Source organism: Pseudophryne corroboree, chromosome 5, assembly GCF_028390025.1.
Source record: "Pseudophryne corroboree isolate aPseCor3 chromosome 5, aPseCor3.hap2, whole genome shotgun sequence".
In the NCBI taxonomy this organism is placed as follows: domain Eukaryota; kingdom Metazoa; phylum Chordata; class Amphibia; order Anura; family Myobatrachidae; genus Pseudophryne; species Pseudophryne corroboree.
In genome coordinates this window covers 177,683,578-177,697,971 of record NC_086448.1, presented here as the reverse complement: position 1 = coordinate 177,697,971, position 14,394 = coordinate 177,683,578, and positions in this window count along the sequence as shown.

Genomic DNA, 14,394 nt, shown 5'->3' with positions numbered 1-14,394 from the left:
ATTACATACATAGCCACCACATTACATACATAGCCACCGTATTACATACTTAGCCACAGAATTACATAAATAGGCCCATCATCATGGACAGACATTGGGCAGCTATAGGGCTGAAAGACTTTGCATTAGATTGTCCCAGGGCTGGCTGTGAGTGCTGCTTGATCAGCTGACATCCTGAGAACAAAGTACATCCTGCTCCTGTCCAGTCCCCAAACCATACACTGTGACCGGGGATGCCCTAACCTTTACACCATCATGATAATGCAAATAATGTAATTAAAAATAACCTCTGTGAACCCGGCTCCGATCATCGCTATGCTGCTGCTCCTGGGCCGGACTCATTGAAGAGACCTTTGGCCGGGGCCAGAAAGAGGATGCTGCTGGGCTGGTTAACTTTCTCCAGGTGCCCCGTTGGTAGAACAGCTTCACCACTTTTCACAGCTAGCGGCACCTGGAAGTGCCCGCTAGCCTAACTTACGGATTTCGTTCCAATGAACCACAAGTACTGGAAGCAGTGTGAGCCAGCCTAGCCTGAGTGTGAATCAGCCTGGCTGTGGGGGATATGGGACCAGCCCATCGGAATCTGTCATGGTGTCCTGGTGGGTCAATCCGTCCCTGTCCTGGCCTCCTCTTCATGACATCATGATGTTGCATGTGCGGGGTATCAGAGAGACCGGCCCAGGGCACATTAGTGGGAGGTTATGGCACTGGAAGAAGAACCCCGTCATCTTGAAAACAGAATACAAACTTGTTCAACAAGTAAATCAACATCAGCAATAAGAGTATTATTGGGTTGGGCTCCCAGTGTTTCAGTAGATTCAGAGAAAAGGATTTACCATTAATTTTAAAAGTTCTGTTTTCTTCATACTTTGAGGGCCCCTGTACACCCCCCAAAACAAGCAATTTTTAGAAACTGTGCACAGAAGACCAAGTGGCTGCCAGACATGGATACTCATCTGTAGTACCGTGTCACTGAATGCCTTTCTGCCAATTCATCTTGGATGACATCTCGCCACCTCAAACTTAATATTTCCAAAACAGAATTAATTATATTATCACCGGCCAATAGTAGTTTCCAACCTGATATCGCTATCACTGTTGAGAACTCGGCAATCATCCCTACCCCACAAGCTCGCTGCCTAGGTGTCATTCTTGACTCTGAACTGTCCTTTGCTCCCCACATTCAATCTGTCTCAAGATCATGTTACATACATCTAAGAAACATATCCAAAATACGACCATATCTTACACAAGACACAGCAAAAACTCTAATCCATGCTCTCATTATCTCCTACATTGATTATTGTAATAGTCTCCTGACCGGTCTTCCCAAACATAGGCTCTCACCACTACAATCCATTTTGAATGCAGCTGTGAGGCCAATCTTCCTCAATAGACGTTCATCGTCTGCAGATCCGCTCTGTCAGTCCCTCCATTGGTTACCGGTATTCTACCGTATTAAATATAAAATACTTTTACTGACATACAAGGCTATTAACCAAACTGCACCAACATACATATCTTCACTCATCTCAAAATATCTCCCTACCCGACCTCTCCGCTCTGCACAAGACCTACGTCTCTCATCCACACACATTACTTGTTCACACTCAAAATTACAGGACTTTTTCCGGGCTTCACCCACTCTGTGGAATGCCCTCCCACGCACAATAAGACTTGCCTCTTGGGGGTCATTCCAACCCGTTCGCACGAAGCGATTTGTCGCTGCGGTGCGAACGGGTCCGGAATGTGCATGCGCGGCGGACGCACTGCGCGTGAGTGATCCATTTAAAATCTGTCTGTTTCAGAGAAGGACAACCCCTTTTGTGGGTCTCATATTGGACCATAAGATGTTTTATATAATTCACCTTGCCCTAATAACATCTAACAAATGAAGAGATGCAACTTCCCCCATAGACTGATTCTTACCCAAGGAATTACAGTGTACTGATTCAAGTGGAATCTTGAGGCCATGCTGAAAAAATGGTTGTTTCCTCATGAAAGATAGGGAGGTCTACAAAACTGGACTTCTAGCACTGTGCTGTGGGTGCAAGGAAAAGCACAGTTTCCCAAATAAGAAACAATATGTCAATAGAAATGAATTGTTGAAAAGGAAAGTCTTTTAAAGACTTTAATATCAAATTCAGGTCCAAGGTATTAGGGGAGGAATGTATCATGGCTGCAACATCTGAACCTCTGGAATAACGTGAAAAATCAGAAAGTGCAGAGATCTGAATCTTCAACAAAATGAAGCTTAACCCTTTCTCCATTGCATCCAAGAAACCCTTCTACTTAAGTTTCATGACTTCAACAGTAACCTCTGATGGAAAAATGATTTCCATGTTAGCAAATCCTCCATTCCATCATGTCAGTGTCACCTGTCCACAATTTGCTGAAACATTTCTTTATTGAGAGGCCACTACCTTGGATGCAGAGCATCAGTGATGAGGCTATTGGTCTCCCAGTTTTCAAAGACTTGTAAATGCAATTGATATTTCGGGAACATTTTGTTCTGTTTCTCTGCAACAAAGGTCTTTGAATATTAGTGGATTTTCACTTTAAACGTTGTTCCTGAACTAGAGAATTTAGTATTGAAATTAAATGAAAGTATATCTTCCACTGGGAACACATACCCTCAAAATAGCAATGATGAGTGACAGTCCTCGAGCCTTGATGGCTGGCATGAATTTTCTCAGTTGGCCATGTCCATTTGACTAAGAGGAAAGCCCAATAGTATCATCCCATAACTACTAAAGGAGGGACCAACATGTGCATTGAAACAGAAAGATGATTTGCCTATCTTGAAGACTTGAAATAAAACCATGCTATCTACATGGCTTGAAAATAGGAGTAGATCTTTCCCAGGAATATCATGCATACATTATCAGCCATCCATCTTAGAGCCACTTTATTGTGTCTATCATGACCATTTCCAGAAACACCAGTCTCTGTGAAAGGATGAGCTTGTATCTCTGATTGACTTCCATAGTCACTGCCACAATATTCCTGAAGTAGAGTTGAGGATCCTGGGATCTCAGTAGCATGATCATAACCACTGGGACTTTTGACAAGACCCACAATTGACAATTGCTAGGATTCTCTCTAATGATGAGGATACTTTCTCTAGATTCTGCACTGACTAAGCAAGGCATTGTCTAGACAGATTCATCTTGCTGCTGGACATGAACCCAACTCAATAGCATATGATGCAAGGCTGCAGGTTCATGAAAAAGAGGTGGAAGAATGGTTGTAATTTTCCACCATCTGCGAATGCACGAGTTGCCTGAACTCTCAATGGACTGTGCCAGTAATTTGGCTAAGGCTGGTACTACCAGGATAAGAGCGGATCCTTCAGGCATTTGCGGCAACCAGCTCTCAACCTCATAGGTTTGGTATAAGAAATACATGCTAAGCTGTCCACTGGGAAATTTGGAATGACATTTTAGACGGGTTCACTACTTGTCCTTGACAAGTATAAATAGTCAAGGAGGAAGCTGCTTTGGACTTAAATATGATAATACTCCCTTTTTCAGACAAGATAGAGACAGATAAAAAGGAATGAAAAAAATATGAACCTGTAAAACAGTCAAGCAAGCAGAAAATAGTAAACTCACCCCACCTTAATAAATACTTCTCTGCAGCTGGGGGTATACAAAAGTGGAAGAAACATGATTTGCTTGTGTGTCTGCTTCTTATGTCTGGACTACATCACGAGTACTGAAATAACCAGGCTGCCATGGACTATACCTTCAAGGCTTACTATATATTGCCCCTACCTGATTCTGCCTCGATAGTAGGTTCCTGGGTACTTCTTGGGATAAGTCTTCCTCTGGAGTCAGGCCACATTTGACTTGTGTTTTTCTTTCCTAAGAGGGACCATATAATTCCCTAGTGCATGGTCTGCTGTTGCTATGGTCGACAGAAGGTGACCTGGTAACACAGAGGTGCCCGGTCACTACCTTGGGCAGCAGTGTTGATCTATGCTAGGGGATTTATTTCAGGATATGAGGTAAAGGGAAGGGAGTAGTTAAAGCTTTGAGAATATACAAGTGCCAGAGTCCTAGACAAGTATCGACACACTATGCTACTGTTGTCCCCATTGGATGAAGGTATATGATTAGGCTTACCACCATACTATACCTTTAATCCAGGTAATCCATCGCAGCCTTGTTTTCTGGTCGAAACTGTGCATGCGCGGTGGCCGCATTGCGCATGCGTGTTGTTGCCCGGCGATGGCCGTCACCTGGCAGCGACGCCGGAGGAAAGCAGTTGCAGCGGCGACTGCAAGAAGATTGACAGGAGGAAGGTGGAACTGGGCGGCAACTCACCATTTTTGGGGAGTGGTGAGTCCAATGCAGGCGTGTCCAGGCGTTTGGAGAGTGATTGTCTAACGACAATTCCGGGACCTGCATCACTTGATCGATTGTACAAGTAAGTAATTCTTACCCTGGTCTTCTTTACCGGAAACTTTTTTTGCATAGCAAGGCTGCACAAGCGTTCGCAGCCCTGCTATGCAGAAATACACTTCTCCATAGGCGGCGTCTAGTTGATCGCACGGGCAGCAAAAAGTTGCTACGTGCGATCAACTCATAATGACCCCCTATATACGTATTTGCAGCTTTTGGTAGGTCAGTTTAAAGGGTATTTAAATGTCCAGAAATTAATACAAAGACAAATCAAAAGAATGCCAGTAATTCTGTATAATGAGAATGTAGGGAAAACCTCTTCAAATAGGAAAATAATCTTTGTACATATTTTGTTTACTTGCAGAATCTGGAAATAAATTATTTGCAGTATATTTGTCAGATGTCTATACATTTTAGGCACAATTCTAGACAGAGTGAGACATGTCAAGTTTTGAGACTGGAAACATTTGGCAATATTTTCTAATACTGAAAAAAGGCCATCATTCAGGTTGGATCGGTAATTTGCAAAAATCGCAGACGGGCGCTTTTTAGTCCGCAGCGTGTGTGCATGTATTTCCGCATTGCAATCGCATCCCCGAAGCTTGCGATCGCAATTTGATTGACAGCAGCGGTCAATGGGGGGGGGGGGGGGACACGTAGCGTCGATGCGGCAGTGTGGGGGCATGGTCCGGGCAACAGAGGTGTGTCTTGACCGTTTTCCGTGCGATCGCAGGCTGGGACGTTGCATGCTGGACGGCCTTGTCCTGTGCTGGGTGGCCCCCAGCATACAATCGAACTCAGTAGCAGATTCTGCTTTTTAGCACATTTAGCTACTCAACCTGAATAGGATCCAAAATCTCACCTCTAATTGTGTTAAGTTGGATCTGAAATGGTGTTCTCTGCCTCTTTATACTATACTTAGAAATATTGGGAGGTATTGTGTTGTGTCATTAGTATTTTAGGAATTCTAATAAAGATACAAATGGTTTAAAATGCTTAAAATGATTATAATATAACATACTTGAGAAATAAAACATAAAAAATGTTTTATGACACAAGCACTGACAAAGTCTGTGATTTACATGTTGTAATAGTTTATATCTCAAGTCCTAGTTAACAGCAGCACTTGAATTTGAATGAAGTACATGGGTGATGGCTGATTTAGTGTGGTATTAGTTGCTGACACATAACTTAAGCAGTATATGATGTAATGAAGAATAGCTGTCCTACCACTGCATATAAATTAGTGTGTGTAAGTGATTTCATCATGCAGGCGCAGTGATTACAATAAACAGGTTGTGTTCTGCACACAGCCATCTACAGCTTTATTACACTTCTTTACTTAATGATAAGCAAGTGACATTGTGATCAAACCACTTATTGTTGTCTATGGCTGCTTGACTCTACCCCTAATGCTGCTTTTCATTTTTCCAAATGATTTGTTGCTACAGATGGAGCCGAGCTCATCTAGTGCGGCTCCATCGCAAACGTGCACTCCTGACGGGACTAGGCGATCCAGCGTCTAGCCATGGAGTAAATGGGGCGCTTGCACGTCTCACACGCACGCGCATCCCATTCACAGCGATAGGCGGGACCCATTGTAGTAAATGGGGCGTGTGCACGTCTCACACGCACACGCATCCCATTCCCAGCGATAGGCGGGACTCGGGGGAGCACCCTGTATGTGTTTGTTTATTTGTTTTTTTGAGTCTTGTTTTTATTGTCAGAACCTGTAGATGTGTATATACAGTAGATGGGTTGTCAGCAGTGTGTGATGGAGGTCAGTTTACATGATGATCAGGAGCGGTTCTAGGTGTGGGCAAGCAGTGCCTGCGCCCGGGGCACTGCGGCCTGGGGGCGCAGCCAAAGTCACCCCGCAGGCGGCCGCCACCTACCTGCACCCCGCTCTCCGCTCTCCGGCTGCAGCAGACGGCGTGGGCTGTGTGGGTGTCCGCTGCAGCCGGCGCACCTGTCAGGTGCTAGAGGTCATTGTTGACCTCTAGTGTCTGTGCGGCGCTGCTATGGGAGAGACATCATGACGTCTCTCCCATAGAGGGAGCCACGCGCGGCCAGACGGAGCAGCAGCAGCAGCGGTCGGGAAGCAGGAGCGGGGCAGTGGTAAGTATTGTTTGGGTTTTTTTTGTGTGTGTTTGTAAGTGGCTACTAAGGGGCACAGCAACAGGGGGCACAACTACTGGGGGCACAGCGACAGGGGGCACAGCAACAGGGGGCACAACTACTGGGGGCACAGCAACAGGGGGCACAGCGACAGGGGGCACAACTACTGGGCGCACAGAGACAGGGGGCACAACTACTGGGGGCACAGTGACAGGGGGCAGAGCAACAGGGGGCACAACTACTGGGGCATAGCTATAGGGGGCACAACTACTGGGGCAAATTTACTGGGGGCATAGCTACAGGGGGCAAATCTGCTGGGTGCACAGCTACTGGGGGCATAGCTACAGGGGGCATAGCTACAGGGGGCAAATCAACTGGGGGGTCACAACTACTTGGGGCAAAGCAACTGGGGGCACAACTACTGGGGGTATAACTGTGGCCACGCCCCTCCCCTATGAAGCCACACCCCTATTTTTGCATGTACTAACTTTCGCATGGGCACCAAGGTGTAGACCCGGCCCTGATGATGTTGTTAGTGTATATTCAGCCAGAAATGTGTGATGGTTATTATAGGTGGTGAAGCTGTACTGTGTATGTACACAGTGGTGGCAGTGGAGTATGTAGTGTAATTAGCAGTGGTGAGACACTGGCACCTGCAGGGTCTTTGGTGTTGCTCCCACTCTCCGCACAGGAGAGACACACAGGGGTCTGCTTTTCCCCAATGGAGGACAGAGCTGGAAGATGCACGGAGAAGAACAGTAGCGCATTTTGATAGAGATGAGCGGGTTCGGTTCCTCGGAATCCGAACCCGCCCGAACTTCATGTTTTTTTTCACGGGTCCGAGCGACTCCGATCTTCCCGCCTTGCTCGGTTAACCCGAGCGCGCCCGAACGTCATCATGACGCTGTCGGATTCTCGCGAGGCTCGGATTCTATCGCGAGACTCGGATTCTATATAAGGAGCCGCGCGTCGCCGCCATTTTCACACGTGCATTGAGATTGATAGGGAGAGGACGTGGCTGGCGTCCTCTCCATTTAGATTAGAAGAGAGAGAGTGAGATTGATTTGAGACAGAGACACTTGATTTACTGGAGCTTATGAGTACTGTAGAGAGTGCAGAGTTTAGTAGTGACTGACCACAGTGACCACCAGACAGTGCAGTTTTATTTAATATAATCCGTTCTCTGCCTGAAAAAAACGATACACAGTGACTCAGTCACATACCATATCTGTGTGCACTGCTCAGCCCAGTGTGCTGCATCATCTATGTATATATCTGACTGTGCTCACACAGCTTATAATTGTGGGGGAGACTGGGGAGCAGTGCCAGTTATAGGTTATAGCAGGAGCCAGGAGTACATATTATTAAAATTAAACAGTGCACACTTTTGCTGCAGGAGTGCCACTGCCAGTGTGACTGACCAGTGACCTGACCACACTGACCACCAGTATAGTTAGTAGTATACTATATTGTGATTGCCTGAAAAAGTTAAACACTCGTCGTGTGACTTGTGTGGTGTTTTTTTTTTTATTCTATAAAAAACTCATTCTGCTGACAGACAGTGTCCAGCAGGTCCGTCATTATATAATATATACCTGTCCGGCTGCAGTAGTGATATATATATATTTTTTATATCATTATTTATCATCCAGTCGCAGCAGACACAGTACGGTAGTTCACGGCTGTAGCTACCTCTGTGTCGGCACTCGGCAGTCCATCCATAATTGTATACCACCTACCCGTGGTTTTTTTTTCTTTCTTCTTTATACATACATACTACATCTCATTATCAACCAGTCTATATTAGCAGCAGACACAGTACAGTAGTCCACGGCTGTAGCTACCTCTGTGTCGGCACTCGGCAGTCCGTCCATAATTGTATACCACCTACCCGTGGTTTTTTTTTCTTTCTTCTTTATACATACATACTACATCTCTTTATCAACCAGTCTATATTAGCAGCAGACACAGTACAGTAGTCCACGGCTGTAGCTACCTCTGTGTCGGCACTCGGCAGTCCATCCATAATTGTATACCACCTACCCGTGGTTTTTTTTTCTTTCTTCTTTATACATACATACTACATCTCATTATCAACCAGTCTATATTAGCAGCAGACACAGTACAGTACGGTAGTCCACGGCTGTAGCTACCTCTGTGTCGGCACTCGGCAGTCCGTCCATAATTGTATACCACCTACCCGTGGTTTTTTTTCTTTCTTCTTTATACATACATACTACATCTCTTTATCAACCAGTCTATATTAGCAGCAGACACAGTACAGTAGTCCACAGCTGTAGCTACCTCTGTGTCGGCACTCGGCAGTCCATCCATAATTGTATACCACCTACCCGTGGTTTTTTTTTCTTTCTTCTTTATACATACATACTACATCTCTTTATCAACCAGTCTATATTAGCAGCAGACACAGTACAGTAGTCCACGGCTGTAGCTACCTCTGTGTCGGCACTCGGCAGTCCATCCATAATTGTATACCACCTACCCGTGGTTTTTTTTTCTTTCTTCTTTATACATACATACTACATCTCTTTATCAACCAGTCTATATTAGCAGCAGACACAGTACAGTAGTCCACGGCTGTAGCTACCTCTGTGTTGGCACTCGGCAGTCCATCCATAATTGTATACCACCTACCCGTGGTTTTTTTTTCTTTCTTCTTTATACATACATACTACATCTCTTTATCAACCAGTCTATATTAGCAGCAGACACAGTACAGTACGGTAGTCCACGGCTGTAGCTACCTCTGTGTCGGCACTCGGCAGTCCGTCCATAATTGTATACCACCTACCCGTGGTTTTTTTTTCTTTCTTCTTTATACATACATACTACATCTCTTTATCAACCAGTCTATATTAGCAGCAGACACAGTACGGTAGTCCACGGCTGTAGCTACCTCTGTGTCGGCACTCGGCAGTCCATCCATAATTGTATACCACCTACCCGTGGTTTTTTTTTCTTTCTTCTTTATACATACATACTACATCTCTTTATTAACCAGTCTATATTAGCAGCAGACACAGTACAGTAGTCCACGGCTGTAGCTACCTCTGTGTCGGCACTCGGCAGTCCATCCATAATTGTATACCACCTACCCGTGGTTTTTTTTTCTTTCTTCTTTATACATACATACTACATCTCTTTATCAACCAGTCTATATTAGCAGCAGACACAGTACAGTACGGTAGTCCACGGCTGTAGCTACCTCTGTGTCGGCACTCGGCAGTCCGTCCATAATTGTATACCACCTACCCGTGGTTTTTTTTTCTTTCTTCTTTATACATACATACTACATCTCTTTATCAACCAGTCTATATTAGCAGCAGACACAGTACAGTAGTCCACGGCTGTAGCTACCTCTGTGTCGGCACTCGGCAGTCCATCCATAATTGTATACTAGTATCCATCCATCTCCATTGTTTACCTGAGGTGCCTTTTAGTTGTGCCTATTAAAATATGGAGAACAAAAATGTTGAGGTTCCAAAATTAGGGAAAGATCAAGATCCACTTCCACCTCGTGCTGAAGCTGCTGCCACTAGTCATGGCCGAGACGATGAAATGCCAGCAACGTCGTCTGCCAAGGCCGATGCCCAATGTCATAGTACAGAGCATGTCAAATCCAAAACACCAAATATCAGTAAAAAAAGGACTCCAAAACCTAAAATAAAATTGTCGGAGGAGAAGCGTAAACTTGCCAATATGCCATTTACCACACGGAGTGGCAAGGAACGGCTGAGGCCCTGGCCTATGTTCATGGCTAGTGGTTCAGCTTCACATGAGGATGGAAGCACTCAGCCTCTCGCTAGAAAAATGAAAAGACTCAAGCTGGCAAAAGCAGTAGCACCGCAAAGAACTGTGCGTTCTTCGAAATCCCAAATCCACAAGGAGAGTCCGACTCCAATTGTGTCGGTTGCGATGCCTGACCTTCCCAACACTGGACGTGAAGAGCATGCGCCTTCCACCATTTGCACGCCCCCTGCAAGTGATGGAAGGAGCACCCGCAGTCCAGTTCCTGATAGTCAGATTGAAGATGTCAGTGTTGAAGTACACCAGGATGAGGAGGATATGGGTGTTGCTGGCGCTGGGGAGGAAATTGACCAGGAGGATTCTGATGGTGAGGTGGTTTGTTTAAGTCAGGCACCCGGGGAGACACCTGTTGTCCGTGGGAGGAATATGGCCGTTGACATGCCTGGTGAAAATACCAAAAAAATCAGCTCTTCGGTGTGGAAGTATTTCACCAGAAATGCGGACAACAGGTGTCAAGCCGTGTGTTCCCTTTGTCAAGCTGTAATAAGTAGGGGTAAGGACGTTAACCACCTCAGAACATCCTCCCTTATACGTCACCTGCAGCGCATTCATAATAAGTCAGTGACAAGTTCAAAAACTTGGGCCGACAGCGGAAGCAGTCCACTGACCAGTAAATCCCTTCCTCTTGTAACCAAGCTCACGCAAACCACCCCACCAACTCCCTCAGTGTCAATTTCCTCCTTCCCCAGGAATGCCAATAGTCCTGCAGGCCATGTCACTGGCAATTCTGACGATTCCTCTCCTGCCTGGGATTCCTCCGATGCATCCTTGCGTGTAACGCCTACTGCTGCTGGCGCTGCTGTTGTTGCTGCTGGGAGTCGATGGTCATCCCAGAGGGGAAGTCGTAAGACCACTTTTACTACTTCCACCAAGCAATTGACTGTCCAACAGTCCTTTGCGAGGAAGATGAAATATTACAGCAGTCATCCTACTGCAAAGCGGATAACTGAGGCCTTGACATCCTGGGTGGTGAGAAACGTGGTTCCGGTATCCATCATTACTGCAGAGCCAACTAGAGACTTGTTGGAGGTACTGTGTCCCCGGTACCAAATACCATCTAGGTTCCATTTCTCTAGGCAGGCAATACCGAAAATGTACACAGACCTCAGAAAAAGAGTCACCAGTGTCCTAAAAAATGCAGCTGTACCCAATGTCCACTTAACCACGGACATGTGGACAAGTGGAGCAGGGCAGGGTCAGGACTATATGACTGTGACAGCCCACTGGGTAGATGTATGGACTCCCGCCGCAACAACAGCAGCGGCGGCACCAGTAGCAGCATCTCGCAAACGCCAACTCTTTCCTAGGCAGGCTACGCTTTGTATCACCGGTTTCCAGAATACGCACACAGCTGAAAACCTCTTACGGCAACTGAGGAAGATCATCGCGGAATGGCTTACCCCAATTGGACTCTCCTGTGGATTAGTGGCATCGGACAACGCCAGCAATATTGTGTGTGCATTAAATCTGGGCAAATTCCAGCACGTCCCATGTTTTGCACATACCTTGAATTTGGTGGTGCAGAATTTTTAAAAAAACGACAGGGGCGTGCAAGAGATGCTGTCGGTGGCCAGAAGAATTGCGGGACACTTTCGGCGTACAGGCACCACGTACAGAAAACTGGAGCACCACCAAAAACTACTGAACCTGCCCTGCCATCATCTGAAGCAAGAAGTGGTAACGAGGTGGAATTCAACCCTCTATATGCTTCAGAGGTTGGAGGAGCAGCAAAAGGCCATTCAAGCCTATACAATTGAGCACGATATAGGAGGTGGAATGCACCTGTCTCAAGCGCAGTGGAGAATGATTTCAACGTTGTGCAAGGTTCTGATGCCCTTTGAACTTGCCACACGTGAAGTCAGTTCAGACACTGCCAGCCTGAGTCAGGTCATTCCCCTCATCAGGCTTTTGCAGAAGAAGCTGGAGACATTGAAGGAGGAGCTAACACGGAGCGATTCCGCTAGGCATGTGGGACTTGTGGATGGAGCCCTTAATTCGCTTAACAAGGATTCACGGGTGGTCAATCTGTTGAAATCAGAGCACTACATTTTGGCCACCGTGCTCGATCCTAGATTTAAAGCCTACCTTGGATCTCTCTTTCCGGCAGACACAAGTCTGCTGGGGTTGAAAGACCTGCTGGTGAGAAAATTGTCAAGTCAAGCGGAACGCGACCTGTCAACAACATCTCCTCCTTCACATTCTCCCGCAACTGGGGGTGCGAGGAAAAGGCTCAGAATTCCGAGCCCACCCGCTGGCGGTGATGCAGGGCAGTCTGGAGCGACTGCTGATGCTGACATCTGGTCCGGACTGAAGGACCTGACAACGATTACGGACATGTCGTCTACTGTCACTGCATATGATTCTCTCACCATTGAAAGAATGGTGGAGGATTATATGAGTGACCGCATCCAAGTAGGCACGTCACACCGTCCGTACTTATACTGGCAGGAAAAAGAGGAAATTTGGAGGCCCTTGCACAAACTGGCTTTATTCTACCTAAGTTGCCCTCCCACAAGTGTGTACTCCGAAAGAGTGTTTAGTGCCGCCGCTCACCTTGTCAGCAATCGGCGTACGAGGTTACATCCAGAAAATGTGGAGAAGATGATGTTCATTAAAATGAATTATAATCAATTCCTCCGTGGAGACATTCACCAGCAGCAATTGCCTCCACAAAGTACACAGGGTGCTGAGATGGTGGATTCCAGTGGGGACGAATTGATAATCTGTGAGGAGGGGGATGTACACGGTGATATATCGGAGGATGATGATGAGGTGGACATCTTGCCTCTGTAGAGCCAGTTTGTGCAAGGAGAGATTAATTGCTTCTTTTTTGGGGGGGGTCCAAACCAACCCGTCATATCAGTCACAGTCGTGTGGCAGACCCTGTCACTGAAATGATGGGTTGGTTAAAGTGTGCATGTCCTGTTTATACAACATAAGGGTGGGTGGGAGGGCCCAAGGACAATTCCATCTTGCACCTCTTTTTTCTTTTCTTTTTCTTTGCGTCATGTGCTGTTTGGGGAGGGTTTTTTGGAAGGGCCATCCTGCGTGACACTGCAGTGCCACTCCTAGATGGGCCCGGTGTTTGTGTCGGCCACTAGGGTCGCTTATCTTACTCACACAGTCAGCTACCTCATTGCGCCTCTTTTTTTCTTTGCGTCATGTGCTGTTTGGGGAGGGTTTTTTGGAAGGGACATCCTGCGTGACACTGCAGTGCCACTCCTAGATGGGCCCGGTGTTTGTGTCGGCCACTAGGGTCGCTTATCTTACTCACACAGTCAGCTACCTCATTGCGCCTCTTTTTTTCTTTGCGTCATGTGCTGTTTGGGGAGGGTTTTTTGGAAGGGACATCCTGCGTGACACTGCAGTGCCACTCCTAGATGGGCCCGGTGTTTGTGTCGGCCACTAGGGTCGCTTATCTTACTCACACAGTCAGCTACCTCATTGCGCCTCTTTTTTTCTTTGCGTCATGTGCTGTTTGGGGAGGGTTTTTTGGAAGGGCCATCCTGCGTGACACTGCAGTGCCACTCCTAGATGGGCCCGGTGTTTGTGTCGGCCACTAGGGTCGCTTATCTTACTCACACAGTCAGCTACCTCATTGCGCCTCTTTTTTTCTTTGCGTCATGTGCTGTTTGGGGAGGGTTTTTTGGAAGGGACATCCTGCGTGACACTGCAGTGCCACTCCTAGATGGGCCCGGTGTTTGTGTCGGCCACTAGGGTCGCTTATCTTACTCACACAGTCAGCTACCTCATTGCGCCTCTTTTTTTCTTTGCGTCATGTGCTGTTTGGGGAGGGTTTTTTGGAAGGGACATCCTGCGTGACACTGCAGTGCCACTCCTAGATGGGCCCGGTGTTTGTGTCGGCCACTAGGGTCGCTTATCTTACTCACACAGTCAGCTACCTCATTGCGCCTCTTTTTTTCTTTGCGTCATGTGCTGTTTGGGGAGGGTTTTTTGGAAGGGACATCCTGCGTGACACTGCAGTGCCACTCCTAGATGGGCCCGGTGTTTGTGTCGGCCACTAGGGTCGCTTATCTTACTC